Source organism: Peromyscus maniculatus, chromosome 21, assembly GCF_049852395.1.
Source record: "Peromyscus maniculatus bairdii isolate BWxNUB_F1_BW_parent chromosome 21, HU_Pman_BW_mat_3.1, whole genome shotgun sequence".
Classification (NCBI taxonomy): Eukaryota; Metazoa; Chordata; class Mammalia; order Rodentia; family Cricetidae; genus Peromyscus; species Peromyscus maniculatus.
In genome coordinates, this window is record NC_134872.1 from 48183957 (window position 1) to 48199834 (window position 15878).

Here is a 15878-nt window from a genome sequence, read left to right on the forward strand (position 1 = left end):
TGTTTGTTTGTTTGTTTGTTTCTCTGTGTAGCCTGGCTGTCCTGGAACTCACTTTGTAGACCAGGCTGGTCTTGAACTCACAGAGATCTATTAAAATGCCGTACCTACTTGCAGGTCTTTGGTTTGAATCCATACGGACCTTGATCACAGTGACCTTCAAAAATGTAAGTTCAAGTTACATTTCAATGGAAAGATGGGCATTGGATTCGGTTTGCTGTCCATACTGTGGAGGCGGAGAATCAAAGCACTGGATTTTAGATTTCCGTTTATTTTTTTAAGCGTTATTTTATTACTTATGTGTATATATTCATGTCTACGCACGCACTCACACAAACCCTACTCATCTTGACTCCTCTTTTTACGCCTATTATCAAGCAATACAAAGCTCATTCTTCTGTGAGAAGAAATCCTATAATTCTGGGAACAAGAAACCAAGTTATTAGAAACAACCCACAGATTAATAACTGGAAATGGACCACATTGGTTTTAGATAACGCTGTTCACAAAGCCTGGGCTGAAGGCCACCTTTGGCTTGAAGGTCCCCTGGTCAATGGTCAATGACAAGCCAGCAGATATCGACTGGCTGTCTATTTAATGAACAACCCTGGGCTTCTGCTGAAGGAGTGGAGGGCCGGGGAGAAGGGACCAGAGAAAGATGTCAGGACACAATGAAAGGACAGAGAAGCCTTGGAGGACATGGATCCCAGGGTGACCTTGATTTCCTCGTCCCTGAGTGTGACTGGCTACCTAGCAGGGCTATTTCCAGTCACATGAGGTAATGGGTACCTCCTCTGCTTGAGAAGGCAGAGGACTCAGCATAACTCAGGAGGGCAGCTGGAGCTGTCCATCACCTCCCTGCGTTACTGACTGGCCTCAGCAGCTCTGAGATCTTGACCCATACCCTCTGCACCGTATCTGACTCGAGCACTGGCAGAATCCAGGTCAAACCGACTGGGTGCAGCTGGCATTAGCCTGGCACCACCTTCCTTTCTCCGATGGGCTGAGGCCAAGGAAGCTCACTGGCTCAGGCACGATGGTGTACCATCCTGGAATGAGGGGCCAGAGAATCTCAGGAAGGGACCAATAGTGAAGGAGAAAACTGGGTGGGAGCCTTTTTTAAAACCCCAAATAAAGCCCTACCTGATACCAGGATTTTGATGGTTAATCTTGATTGGCAACTTAATGGGATTTAGAATAACCACGGAACCAAATCTCTGGGGATTGCCTTTGAGCGATGATCTAGATCTGGTTAATTGAGATGGGAAGACCCATCTTAAATACGGGCAGAGCCATTCCACGGGCTGGGGACCTGGACAGAGAACAATGAGCAACAGCGTTCATCTCTCTTGGCTTTCTGACTGTGGATTCAATGTGACCAGGGGCCTCACACTCCTGCTGCTATGTCTCCCACCACGGTGGACTAGACATTCAAACTGTGAGCCAAAAGAAACCTTTTCCTTCCTAAATCTGTTTCCGTCCAATATTTTGTCATAACATCAAGAAGTTACTAATCTGGGAAACCATCCCTTAATGCCTCAGTCTTGGGAGCCAACCAATCTGCTGCTGCTTGCATCGGTTTGGTCAGTTATCAGGTAATCCAAGACCTGACATGAACAAGAGGAAATGCAGCAGTGTGATGCTATGATCCTGTCCAGCTCTCCACCGCACCCCTGTGGATCCATAAAGGACCTATCGGCCTGAAGGAGATGGGGTTGGTCAGGAACTCACGGAGCCACGAAAAGAAGGAAGGCAATCATGGGCAATAAAACAAGTCATTAATTACTGGGCTTGTCTCAATTTGCATCTTATCTTCTAAGACCAGGGAGGGTCATAGGGTTGGGGTGGGAGGGATCCTAATGATAAGCTGAAAAATGAGAGTGTCTCCCAGTCCCATGCCTGCATAAATTCTCTAAACGTTTACTGATTCCCTTTTATGGAAAATCACCAAAGAGACCCGAGCAACAATACCAGGAGTTACTGATTTATTTCATATCTTTAAAAATTACTCAGGGTCTTCAGTACCGAGCTCATGTTCAAATTAAGTTTGCCAGAAATCTAATTTGGGATGAATAATTTAATTTGGCTACTGCAATTAAAAGTGGTGCAGTATTTGTGTTTTAAAGGGAAACCATGTTAGATTCGTCTAATCTGATTAGAGGAGTATCATAGCTAGACTGCATTATATCTGGAGCAGATAGACACGGGACTGATTTCTTACCTAATCACTTGAGAGATGGAAGGACAAATCTCTCATACGAGCAGGTCAGTTCCAGCAGTGAATGAGAACTCCTGGGCACCATGACTGCCCAGCCTTGAATTCACACACCCAACACATCATCGGGAACCTCCCATAACATTTTGCAGATGAGTAAACAGATGCCTTGAATGGACAAGTGATTTGCTTCTGATCTCATAGCTGTAGCCCAGTCCCCCATCCCCGCATGGGTCTCTAGCATACGTGCTCATTGTAAGGCTGTATGTGAACAGATGTGGTGGCTGGGGACGGAGCTCAGATGTCCTTCCTTGCCTAGTGTGCATGAAGCCCTGCTTCCCACGGAGCAGTGTTGTGTTAGTGCACATCTGTAATCTCAGCACTCAGAAAGTGGAGGTGGAAGGATGGAGGTACAAGGTCATCTTCTACACACCAAGTTCAAGGTCAGCCTGAGCTACGTGACAGCCTGTCTCAACAAAACACTCACAACTAGAGGGCCGGAGACGTTCTTGCTCCCCTCTGAACCAAGACATAGAGCTGTTTGATACTGTCTGTCAATCTCTCTGTCCTTAATTTTCTGAGAAATGGCAAGATGTTGGTCTCACAATCTCCATGGCAACTTAAGATGAGTGTCCCCATCCTTCTGTCAAGTCCACTATATACATAATTTTCCGAGAGCCCCACAGAGGCCTAAGTAGCCTGGAGGTAAGTACTGAGTTTGAACTTGTACTTCTACATTCCAATACTGAGACCACAGGCCTGCCCGACCATTCCCGGGCCACTTTCTCAATGACTACTCTAGTCACTTTTAAATCTAAGATCATGAAAATTGATGTTGAGCACATTCCAACCACATGATGGTTTCAAAACAAAACACACACAAAAAAACCCAGTTTGCTTTACTTTTGGAAAAGCCATTAGCCTTAATGGGTAGAGTCAGAGGATGACATCATGTATCAGGGTCTTAAAGCAGTTTGATCTAAAAAAAATTAGATTATAAAGAGAAAAAAGCTAGATAAAATATCTGCAATATATCAACTTAATACACAGAGCTAGATAAAATTCCCTTATAAATGTTGGGCGAGGGGATAAAACTGCGAAATAAAAACGAGACAGGACACACCTTACACACATGCACACACTCCTGACTGCATCGTGGATAAACACTCAGGACCATTAGCAAGTAAGGTCTGAGTACTGGACAACGTAATACAGTTTTCAACTATAGAATCAGCACAAACTGGAAAACACTGTAGCGCCCAGGAGAGCTGAGAACACTCTCAAATCCGAATCCTCAGCCATTACTGATGAGATCAGCCTGCCTTCTCAAAGGGCCTGCTGGTGATGAGCGTCTGTACCCTTACCATGCGACAAGTTCCCTCCCAGGAATCTACCCGGGAGGAATAATCAGAGGCACACCCCAAGATTAATGCACAAGGACCTTTATAGAAGCAGTGTTCATAATAATAAAAACCTAGCTCTACCACAATAGAAAAATGTTTAAGTGAACTATAACATACCAATACTAACACACAGGCACCAAGACTCATGTTTTAGGGAAAGATCTAGAGAAAGTCACACACTCACTGGAAACAAAGCTAAAATTTTGAACTAAATTAAGCGAATCCATTTCATAAAGAAACATGTATACACTAGGAGGGCGACTGGGTGGCAGCCTGGGTGAAATGTGCGGGAGGGGTAGCAACAGACAGAGCGTCTTCCTCCCCCTTTCCTGCGAGTTTCGCCTACTGGAGAAACTCACGTCCCCTCGCCCTGCTCTGCCTTTAAGCTGTGAGTTCATTCTGTCCAGTGAGCTCCAGCTGCTCTCCCTTAGGTTCCTAAGGATACCTCAGGCCAGTCTTACTAGTCTATAGCCAGACCAGTCAAGTCTAGCAAAGAAAGGGGGTTCCTAGGGATGCCGGCCTTCCCAATTCATCTGTTCTGTCGGTTCATGAAAACTCAGGGTCGATGAGCTGTTTCTGAAAACGGCCTTGGTTTGTGCCTTTTCACACCAGGAAGGTGCAGTGATATCTGTGGGCTAACGAGTTCTTCCTACCATACTCCTGTGCCCCTCCCTCCCCCTCCCCACTTCCTTTCTTCTTTTCTTGGACAGGGTCTTGGGTCTTAGGAGGACGAGCAGCCGCTCGGTGGTGAAGTGGTCTCTGTACAAGCACAAGGACCCGAGTCAGGGTCCTAGGCAACCTTCAACTCTATGTAGCCGAGGCTAGCCTTTTACTCCTGATCCTTCTACCTCCACCTCTGAAGTCCTGGGAGGACAACTGTACACAGCCACACCCAGCTTTCTCTTTACCTTTTAAGCCCATCTTCCCTTCTGCCTCAGTGGTGGAACCTACCATTCTCTTGAGCAAGGAATGGTCCCTTTCTACTGGACATGACCTCCTGTCACCTGTGATGGCAATCGTTCAATTTTTCTGTCGTTTATTTCTTCTCTAAATTATTTATTTATACATTCTCTCTCTCTCTCTCTCTCTCTCTCTCTCTCTCTCTCTCTCTCTCTCCCTCTCCCTCCCTCCCTCCCTCCCTCCCTCCCTCCCTCCCTCCCTCCCTCCCTCCCCCCCCCCTCTGTCTCTGTCTGAGTGCTGGTGCCTGCAGCACGAGGGTGTCAGATCTCTCTGAACTGGAGTTACAGGTGCTTGTGAGCCACACAAGGTGGGTGCAGGGAGCCGAACTCAGGTCTACTGGAAGAGCCGCAAGGGCTCCTAACTGCTGAGCCATCCCTCCCAGCCTGCCCCTGCCTCTCCTTCCCTTTCTTTCTTTAAAATCTGTAGTAGAAACACACAACATTTGGGAGGAAGAGAAAAGGGAAGACCAGGTCATTCATAATCTCAGCCCAGGACACTCGCTGTTTCTTACCCCTTTATTACACTTTGTGTATGCAAGCCCGAATCAATGGATATGGGTTCCAGTATTCGGAGGGAACACTAAATACATCCAAATATTTATATCACACTTAAAGGGCATACTAAACACTGTAACATGCCCACGTGTGTACCCGGGGCAGCATACGGAAGAGAACTTACAAACTCCGTAGCGCCCTCTCCCCAGTCCGGGGATCCCCGATCATCTCCTCCCCCCTCCCATCAGCACCCTGAAAGTCTGTTCGCTCACTTCACTTTCTTCCAGGTTCCCCACAACCACTGTATAAACAGTTCCCTGTGGCACCGCACTTCCCGTCATTAGAACCACACTGTACAGCTTCTGGAACCCTTCCTTCTTTGCCCAGAGGGCTCCATGTTGTACACAGCTATCAGACTTCCATCTTAACGGTGCAGCTGCACATAAAATTATAACTATCTTGTCACACTGCAGAGTGATTATTAATAATGATATTGTGCAGAGAGAACCATCTATCTGATAATTAGTCAACTGCTGGACAGTAATTGTGTGTATGTGGGTGTCCTTGTCTGAACTGCACCATGTCTTTCCTGGTGGCTGAGGAGCCCATTGACACAGGTGGCATCAGGGGATGAAAATGTTTGAAAGAGGTGGCTCATGGGTAAGAGGTTTGTTCCATAAGCATGAGAACTTGGGTTCAAATCCCTAGTATCCACAGAAGCCTGAAACCCAGTGCAGTGGAAAGTGGAGGCAGGAGGATCACCGGGCTCACTGGCTGCCCGCCAAGCTCCAGGTTCAGTGAGAGACCCCGCCTCAAGGAAGTAGAGCAGAGGGTGATAGAGCAGAACACCTGACATCCGGTTATGGCTTCTGTGTGTGCATACAGATGTATACACACACACACACACACACACACACACACACACACACACACACACACACACACACACACAGAGTAAACATCACACACATACACATCAAAAGAAATGTGGATGAATACTATAGCTTTTAATACCTATACTGAAATACCACCAGAATCAGAGATAATCATTTAAGAAGCATTTGGAGGCCTGGAGATGGCTGAGTGTTCAAGAGCATGTGATAGCTTTTCTTGGTTGTCAACTTGACTCTATCTAGAATTAACTAAAACTCCAAAATGCAGGGGTACACCTGTGAGGGATTGTTTGCTTAATTTGAAGTGGGAATACACATTTTGAATCCAGATCTTTGTGGTGAGAAGACACACTTGTAATCTGGGCCACACCTTCTGCTGGAGGCCTATGGAAAGACATGGGAGAAGAAAGCTGTGGAATTTCCCTGCTCGCTCTCACCCTGCTAACAAGTCCCAACCTTCCCTGGCATTAGAGCTACTTCTCTGCGATTCCAGCATCTACTGAAGACCAGCTTAGACATCCAGCCTTATGGACTGAACAACTACTGGATTCTTGGACCTTCCAAACATAGGCAGGCAGCCACTGTTGGACTAGCTGGCCCACAGCCTGTAAGTCATTCCAATAAAACCCCTTTATCTATCTATCTATCTATCTATCTATCTATCTATCTATCTATCTATCTATCTATCTATCTATCTATCTATATCTCTCTCTGTGTGTGTATGGATAGATAGATGATAGATAGACAGACAGACAGACAGACAGATTCATTCTATAAGTTCTGTTACTCTTGGGAACCCTGACTAATACAGAACACTTGCTGCTTTTGCAGAAGACCTGGGTTTGATTCTCAGCATCCACATCAGCTAGCTCACAACCACATGTAACTCTAGTTCAAGGGATCTGACACCCTCTTTTGGCCCCTAAGAGTATGTGCACACACATCGTACACACACACACACACACACGTTCAGGTACACACAGACAGATACATACAAAATAATAAAATCTTTTTAAAACGAGGCATTGTGGGTAGAATATGAAGATATTATTTTACTGGTGTTTTAGTTTTCACCTTTTTATTACACCAACCCTGAATATTTTGCACCTGCATCTACTTGCTTAGTGTTGTATTTGGTTGTCTGTCTGTCTGTCTTCCCATGTGCCCTAGCAACATCCTTGTACTTTGATTTTTAACTGGAACACTTCTCGTTATGAAGTGGTTAACTCTGTCTGGCATGCTGCTTCCCATCTGCATCTCCAGTGTGGACATAAAGGAACCAAGCGTCCTCCCCTATAGCCTGACTGACGACTCATTTCTCGTTATGAAGTGGCTAACTCTGTCTGGCATGCTGCTTCCCATCTGCATCTCCAGTGTGGACATGAAGGAACCAAGCTTCCTCCCCTGTAGCCCGACTGACCACTCTTCTCCCTTCAGAACATGCTTCCTTTGTCTCTGAGCAATATCCGATTCCACAGATTTTCTATGCCGCTACATGCTGCCCTTTCATTGTCTGCTCCATCTCTAATCATGTGGTGAAGCCAAGATTATGTCTTGCAAATTGCTAACAAGGTATCCAGATTATTTATTGAATAATCTATTGATTTTCAATGACTGTTTTGTAATTTATTAAATTATTTAGACAAGGGCCTATTTCAGAACCAACTGCCTCATCCATTCTCCCTGTTACAGGGGTACTGTAGCATTTTAATGATAAAGGTTTCAGATTGGATTCCACTTTTTCTTAATTAAAAAGTATGTGACAGTGAGAGTGAGCATGTGTGTGTGAGTGTATGTGTATGTGCCAGAAGTGGATGTTGAGTGTCTTCCTCTCCTGCTATCCATCTTATATTTTGAGACAGGGTCTCTCACTGAACCTGCAGCTTGCCATTTCAGCTAGGCTGGCCAGCCCATGAGTCTCTAGGAACCCCTATCCCAGCCTCTCATCACTCAGGTCACAGATGTATGGCCACAGCCAGCTCTTCCCTGGACAGCTCCACATGCCTGGGCAGGAAGCACACTGCCCACTGATCCATTCAGCCCCACACACTGCATTTTAAAGTCTGCCAGCACTATAGAGTTTGATGGCCATTAAATAACTATCCCCCACACCACTTCAAAATCCCCCTTGACATCCTCAGCTACTTACTTCCCCAAAGAGACTTAGCACCATCCCGGGAAGTCTAACAAAGCATCCTGCTGTCACTTTCAGAGGGATGACAGGGGGCTGGGGACCAGGTTCTGAAACATCCAAGTCCGTACTCTTCAGCACACCATCTAGAATGGAGTTTTCAGTCGAGCTTCTAAGTCTCCTTGAGCTACACCTAAGCAATCCAGAATGGATAGCAATTGAGACGGTGTGATGGCTAATCTTGGCTGTCAACTGGACCACATCTGGAATCAACTAAAACCCAAGCCACTGGGTACACCTGTGAGAGATTTTCTTGATTGGATCATGTGAGCTCGAAAGACTCATCTTAAATCCTGGCCACACTTTCTGGGTGTGGAAGAAGGAAGCCTTTGTCTTGTGCCAGCGGCCCCCACTCTCATTGGCAAGTCCATCTGTCTTGTTGCTGAGGCATTCCTTCAGTGGTATCGCCTCCTTCTTTGGGATCCCAGTGTAGACGGAAGACCAGCTGAGACACCCAGCCTCATGGACTAAATAATCAGACTCCTGGCCTCTTTGTCAGGAGATAGCCATTGGATTAGCTGGACCACAGCCTGTGAGCCGCTACAATAAATCCCCATATACATCCATTCTATCAGTTCCGTTCCTTTAGAGAACCTGAGGGACATCACAGTCTCACTGTGCCACCCTGGCTGGCTCAGAACTCACTATGTAGAACAGGCCGGGCTTCAACACAGATCCTCCTGCCTCTGCCTCCTGAGTGCACCTCAATGGACTCTCATTTACTTCACAATATTTATTCTCCAGGGTTCAGTTTTCTGACTCTGTATCTGCTAAAATGTAAAGAAAAATGCTTATGAGTTCCAGTGCCATTTGATCCCACTGGCCAATGGCACCCTCAGTGTTTCCTCAGTGACAATATGTCAGCAGCCATCCTCTTTCTTACCCCAAGAATGCTCATTTATACAGATGCCCTCTGAGCAGTTCACAACAACTTGGACGTCGAGCTGGAGATGCAGCTCAGCGCACAGCAGCTACCAGGCATTCCCAGGGCTCAATCCCCAGCAATAGCAACAATAAGTGACAAGTTCAAGGCTGCAGAGACCGCTCAGTGGTTAGGAGCACATACCGCTCTTGCAGAGGATTCATGTTGGGTGGCTCACAACTGCCTGTAACTCAACTCCAAGGATCTGACACCCTCTTCTGGCCTCCACAGGCACTGCACTCATGTGCACAGACCCACATATAGAAACACACTTTCAGAGGGCTGGCAAGACGGCTCAGTGGGTAGAAGCACCTGCGGCCAAGCCTGATGAACTGAGTGCAGTCCCTGAGAGCCACACGGTCTCTCAGGAGGGAACTGACTCCTGCAGGTTGCCCTCTGACCTCCACACATATCCTTTGGCAGGAATGTGCCCCACCCCCAAATACACACATGAATATACAAACATAATAAAAAATAAAATGCTATTAGATTGATGAACTTACTCTACCTTTTATCTAATGAATTTACGTGAAAACCATGGAAATAAATACACACAACAACAGGCCAGCATTTCAGGGATACAGTCTCACTAGGTTACGGCAGAGCACACACATATTTTTTCACTGTTGAAATCTACTTGCTAGAATTTTATCCAAGATACGCTCTAAAGTGAGATGGTATAACCGTTCCTCCTAGGGACTTGCTAGCTTTGATATCAAGGTCATGTTTGCTTGAGGAGGGGAAACCTGGAAGTTTTCCATTTTTTCCCATTAACCCAGAACAGCTTACATAATATAGGAATTACCTGTTCCTTGGGAGTCTGAAAGGTTTTCAAAGGCCTTTTCAAGTTGTAAGGTATTCTGCCTGGCACTGGTGTGTGCATGCACATGTGTGTTATATGATGCATGTGTGTGGTATGGGTCCTTGTAGATATGACTATGTACACACACACACACACACACACACACACACACACACACACACACCTTTAAAAGGAGAAAAAAGACATGTAAGATACCAGTTCTTAGTGAACTGGTTTTAACTCACTACTTTCTCTTCTCCCAACAACCAAGAGTAAATGGCCAAAAAGAAGCAGTGTTAAGACGAAATCACATTCCTAGGTTTGGTTCCCAAAAGCTTCCCTTTTAGGGGGACACAAAGGAGGCCACCGGAGGGGGCAATATACCACCCAGATTTCATGGAGGCTGACTGAGTTTGTCAAACACACCTTCAGGAACTAGGGGACCTAAGATTTAGGTAGAGAAGGAGAGTGCCTGGCAGCCCTCTAAATCAGAGAGCAGAGCTCAGGTAGCCAGTCCTCTCTGTCTACCACACAGGTCCCAGAGATTGAATTCAGATCATCAGTCTCGGTGTCAAGCACCTACTAAACCATCTTGCTGGCCCCTGCTTTCCTAAAAGTCATCCAGGGCTGGAGACGGCTCAGGTGGCACAATCATAGGGACCTGAGTTCAAATCCCCGGCACCCAAGTGAGAAGCAGGGCGTAGCTGTGCAGGTTCAAATCCCTGGCACCCAAGTGAGAAGCAGGGCATGGCTGTGCTGCCACCCCAGAACTGGGGCGGTGGAGACAGGGGCGCCCTCAGCTCACTGGCCAGCCAGTCTTGCCGAATCTGTGTGTTCCAGGCTCAGTGACAGATCCTGTTTCAAAGAACAAGGTGCAGAGCAATATGGGAGACGCTTGACGTTAACCTCTGGCCCACACCTATGTACACACACGAACATACACACAGGTTTCTTTCTTAAGTTACCCCTTTGAAGCTACCAAGATAGTACAGTCTTTCTCTGTCTCTGCCTCTTTCTGTCTCTCTGTCTCTGTCTCTCTGTCTCTGTCTCTGTCTCTGTCTCTCTCTCTCTCTCTCTCTCTCTCTCTGTGTGTGTGTGTGTATGTGATAAGTACTGGTTTTTTGGTGAATGCAAACTTGTGCATGCCCTGGGGCACATGTAGAGGTCAGAGCACATCTTCAGGGATTGCGCCTTACTTTTCACATATTCGAGACTGGGCCTCAAAGATGCTGTATATGCCAGGCTACCGGGTCTGTGCGCTTCTGAGGAGAATCTTGCCTCTCCCTCCCTGGAGGCCTTAGGAGCACTGGGGTCATAGACAGGCACGACAGCACCTGGCTTCTACACATGGGTGCTGGGAAGTCAAACTCGGTTCCTCAGGCTTGCCTGGTGAGCGCCTTACCCACTGAGCGGTCTCCCAGGCCATCCAAGAGTTCTTAGCTGTAGGAACTCACATTGACCAGCAACTGCCTGCTGGACGCCGCTGCTTACTGTAGGTGAGTCCCTTCCTTCCTGGGGCTCTTCAACTAAAACTCATCTGAGTGTCCACATGTGCACGCACACGTGTACACACACACACACACACACACACACACACACACACACACACACACGCACGTGTACACACACACACACACACACGCACACACACACACGCACACGTGTACACACACACGCACACACTTTCCCATCCACAGTGCCATACCATAAAACTGAAGGCCAAAACAATCTGAAGGGGGAGTTTTCCTTTTTTAAATCACATTAAGGATGAAATAATGGAAAAGGAAAAGCTGTTGGCATGTCTTTTCATTTGACCACTTAGTCATTTCAGGGTTCTTCCTTCCCCGACAGCACCATAAACCAAGCATTCTAAGTTAATGTCTGGAGAGAGAATGCCTCCTTCTCTCGAAAACGAATTGGATTTATCAAAAACAAGTGTGAGGAGTGAATTTTCCCCACAGCTTTAACCTTTAAATTCAATCGAGACCTGACGAGAGAGAACTGGTTTCTAAGCAAGGTTTCAAAAAGCATCATATTTTCCCTTCTGCACTGCCCAGGTAACTCCCCGTCTCCAGGTGCTTCCCCGCCACCACCGCCAGGCCGCACCCATCCCTAGCGTAACCTGAAGAGCTGGGGCCCAGAGATGAAGAACAGTGTAGTAAATAGTTCTGAAGGGGACTCTTGGTCACCCTCATCCTTGCACTGTCCCCAGAGAGCCCACCGTCTCCAGCATCAAATGACCCCTTCTTGATTCCGAAACTGATGGGGTGAAGTTAAGGAGAAGCCCTGTGCTCTATCTGCTTCTTGATTCATCTGGAAATCACAAATCAAGGCACCTTAACTCTCCAGGATTCTGACATCAGCCCTGAAGACTAAAGTCTTAGCTTGGAAAATGAGGACAGCATCCCGTATGACCAACAGCATCCCATATGACCAACAGCATCCTATAGGACCAACAGCATCCCATATGACCAACAGCATCCCATAGGACCAACAGCATCCCATATGACCAACAGCATCCCATAGGACCAACAGCATCCCATATGACCAACAGCATCCCATACGACCAACAGCATCCCATAGGACCAACAGCATCCCATAGGACCAACAGCATCCCATAGGACCAACAGCATCCCACGGCTGAATTCTGCTGATGCCAGTGCTGGATGTAGGCCAAGGCTCACATTCTGAGGACTTGGTTTGTGGCAGTACTTTGCAAGCTGTGGAATATTTAGGAGGTGGACCTAGTGGGAGGAAGTAGGTCACTAGATGTGAGCCTTGAAGGTTGTAGCTGCCCCTGGTTCCAGCCTGCTTCCTAGCCTACCACCAAATGTTCCTACGCCATGAGTTGTGCCACACCTTCCCTGGGAGCCAAAATAAATCTTTTCTCTTTTACATTGGTTGTGTCTGGTCTATTATCACAGCAACTAGAAAACTAAGACATCACTCACTCCAGGTAGTCCCAAAATCTGACCAATCAGGAAAACCCTGCTGTCCGGCTACTCTGGAAAACAAAAGCTAAGAAAGGTCACTCATCCCTCAGGATCCTCAGAACAAAGAGAAATCTGCTGGGGTAGGTGACCTGGAGCCATGAGTACCTCAAGGGTTCTCAGTGGAACACACAGACTCATTGCTATGAAGCTTACTAACCCTTATTTTTCTGGGGATAACATCTATTTTTTAACTTAAAATATACGCCACTTAAACTCTATATTAATGTCCCTCCCAAATAAATTCTAATAAAAATACTTCAACTTAAAAAAATCCACAGACACTAAATATTTCAGTACACTTATTTACCTTATCCCTAAGAGAGCTAACTAAACAGGGCAGACAATTTATTCGCAGTGAAGAGAGTTAATTTGCTGGATTAAAGATGCACAGACACGCAGGAAGGTGACACACTCTGAGATATACGGCACTAATAAAAGTAACATTTATTGGGCCAGCCACAGGGCTGAGCACTTGATTGGATTACCTCCGTAAAGCTGTTGCTATTCTTATGCCCATTTTATAGATGCGGTTATAAATGAGAGGCTTCATTACAGCCATTTCATCTTCGCCAACCCAGAATTCTGAGTTCAGTGTTTACTCCGGCTATAAAAAGGTTGAATTAGCAAATTAGAAATTAAAGGGGACTGAAGGCGGAATAGTTAGTTCACTAGATTGACGAGCTACATCCTGAGACCTGCGGGACGCAGCTGTTACCTGCTGCCAATGGGAACTTCCCAGGAGCACTCTGTCCACAACCAGGCTGTTAAAACACTTTCTGGCCAGGGGGCGGGGCCTGTGCTTGCCCTGCAGGCAGGAGGGCGTGGGGGTCTGCCAGCCCACCCCACCCCTGCACCCGCTCAGATTTTTGCTCTCACTGTTTCTAAACTGGTTCCAATGGAGAAATACACAACAGGCTGCTTCAGAGAAGGGACGGGCAGCCTTGTGCGGGCCACCTGACTTCCCAGAGTCCTTTGTTGTTTGGTTTTGCATTGCTTTTTGCTTTTTTGAGACAAGGTCTCAGTTTGTAGCCCTGGCTGACCTGGAACTCACTCTGTAGACCAGGCTGGGCTGGAACTCACAGAGATACCCCTGCCTCTGCCTCCTGAGTGCTGGGATTAAAGGTGTGCGCCATTGCACCTGGCTTGCCTGAGTCTTTTTTTTTTTTTTTTAAACTCTGAAAAAGAACAAGATTTTTATTGTTTTTTCCAGACCTTCCAGTCAATAGTTCACATTGCTGACCTAACGATACTGTTCCACTCACTCAAACATAAAAAACCTTCTTCTGCACTGGTGCTGGGGTGGAAGCCTGGGCCTCGAGCATGCAAGGCAAGCCTCTACTGCTACCTCCTGAGCGCACATACTGTTTTGACACTAAAACAGAAACAGCCCAGGAGATGAGCACCCTCCAGACCTGTCAGGCCGTTCCCACCTGCTCCTGAGGTCACACTCCACCAGTGACTTGGCTCTAACCTGTAGGCTCTCTGGTCTTTGTGAACAGCCCGACCAGGCTCCTAGCCTTGGGGATGACTGGATGATGGGAGACAGATGGTGACAGGGAGAGGGACCCATTCCTGATGTCATTTTCCTGGTTCTTTCCAGCCAACTTCATGTAGGCTGTCTGCCTCCCTCTCCTGGAGCCCATCTATCCAGATGATTTCCCATTCAGACCCGCTGCCCTGTCTTCCTTTGGGAGCAGGTATGGGAACAGCTCCAAGCCCAGCTGCCAGGGATGCCTCAAGCCTCCCTTACTGGGTTTTCCTTGCCCTGCCTGTACACCATTATAGTAGACCATCTAGTACATTCTCCTCTATTGCCATTGCCTACTTGCTACAGGATAGAACCCCTGGACATAATGGCTTGAAAATTCAATCAAAATCAGGCACAGTAAAAAAGAAATAATCATTAACTGAGTCCACAAAAGGACCATCTATGGGCTCTCAGCTGGTAGAGAAGGATAATCACCTAACAGGCGCAAATCCCTGGCTTGACCCCCAGTACCATAAAAACTAGGTGTGCTGGCATGGTCCATGCCTGTGACCCCGGCACTTGGGGGGTAGAGGAAGGAAGATTGGAAGTTTAGGGGCACCCTCAGCTCCATGGGGAGTTTGAAGCCAGCTTGGGCCACAAGGACCTTGTTTCAAACAAACAACCAAACAAAAACCTGTCAGTGAGGATGTGGTAAAGAACTGTCCCTTGCTACACCAGGCTTTTCTCTAAAAGTTGAAGGCGGAGCTGGAGGTTAAGAGCACCGGCTGCTCCTGAAGAGGACCTGGGTTTGGTTCCCATCACACACATGACGGCTCACACCTATCTGTAACTCCAGTTCCGGGGGATCTAACGCCCTCGTCTGACCTCCGCAGGCACTAGGTACGCATGTGGCGCACACATTCAAGCAGGCAAAATACCCATACACAGAAAGTAAAGAATCCTCCAGAGTTGAAGGCTCTGTTTACACACAGGCCCGAGGCCCCTGCTGGCAGCTCCTGTGGGAGGCCTGGCAAAGAACTGTGGCCATGTGCCTATTTTCTAGAGGGAGAAAGGGATGAGACCTGCTCCCAGGCCAGAGCTGACAAACGCTGGAGATGTTCAGGCCTGCTGCGACTCCTGGGTCAGGAGACAGGAGGTGGTGGGCACATTTGTGGGCCCAGCCAGGAAGCAGAACCCAACAAATTCTGATGTTTCTCTCTTCCTCCCCATTTCCCCAACTCAGAAAGGGTCTCACATAGTCCAGGCTGGCCTTGAACTCAAGATGACCTTGAGGATGGCCCTGAGCTCCTGATCCTCCTGCCTCTACCACCCAAGTATCAAGATGGGGATGTCATGTCCCTCTCTTTCTTCTTTGGATTCAGCCTGGTACCACGGCTCATGGGACGGCAGCGTCCATATTCAAGAAGACTCTCTCCTCAGTTACACTTCTCCGGGAACTGGCTCAGAGGCGTTCACAGAGGTGTGTCTCCAAGCTCACTCCACGTGGCACTGAGCTGACATTCATGAACCCCCCGGGCAC

General features: G+C 47.4%; 1 protein-coding gene across 16 annotated transcripts in view; it reads right to left on the reverse strand.

The window, feature by feature from the left end:
• Positions 1 to 15878, reverse strand: part of Trerf1 (transcriptional regulating factor 1) — a 223077-nt gene that overhangs the window by 117616 nt on the left and 89583 nt on the right. The gene's annotated exons all lie outside the window — the stretch shown is intronic.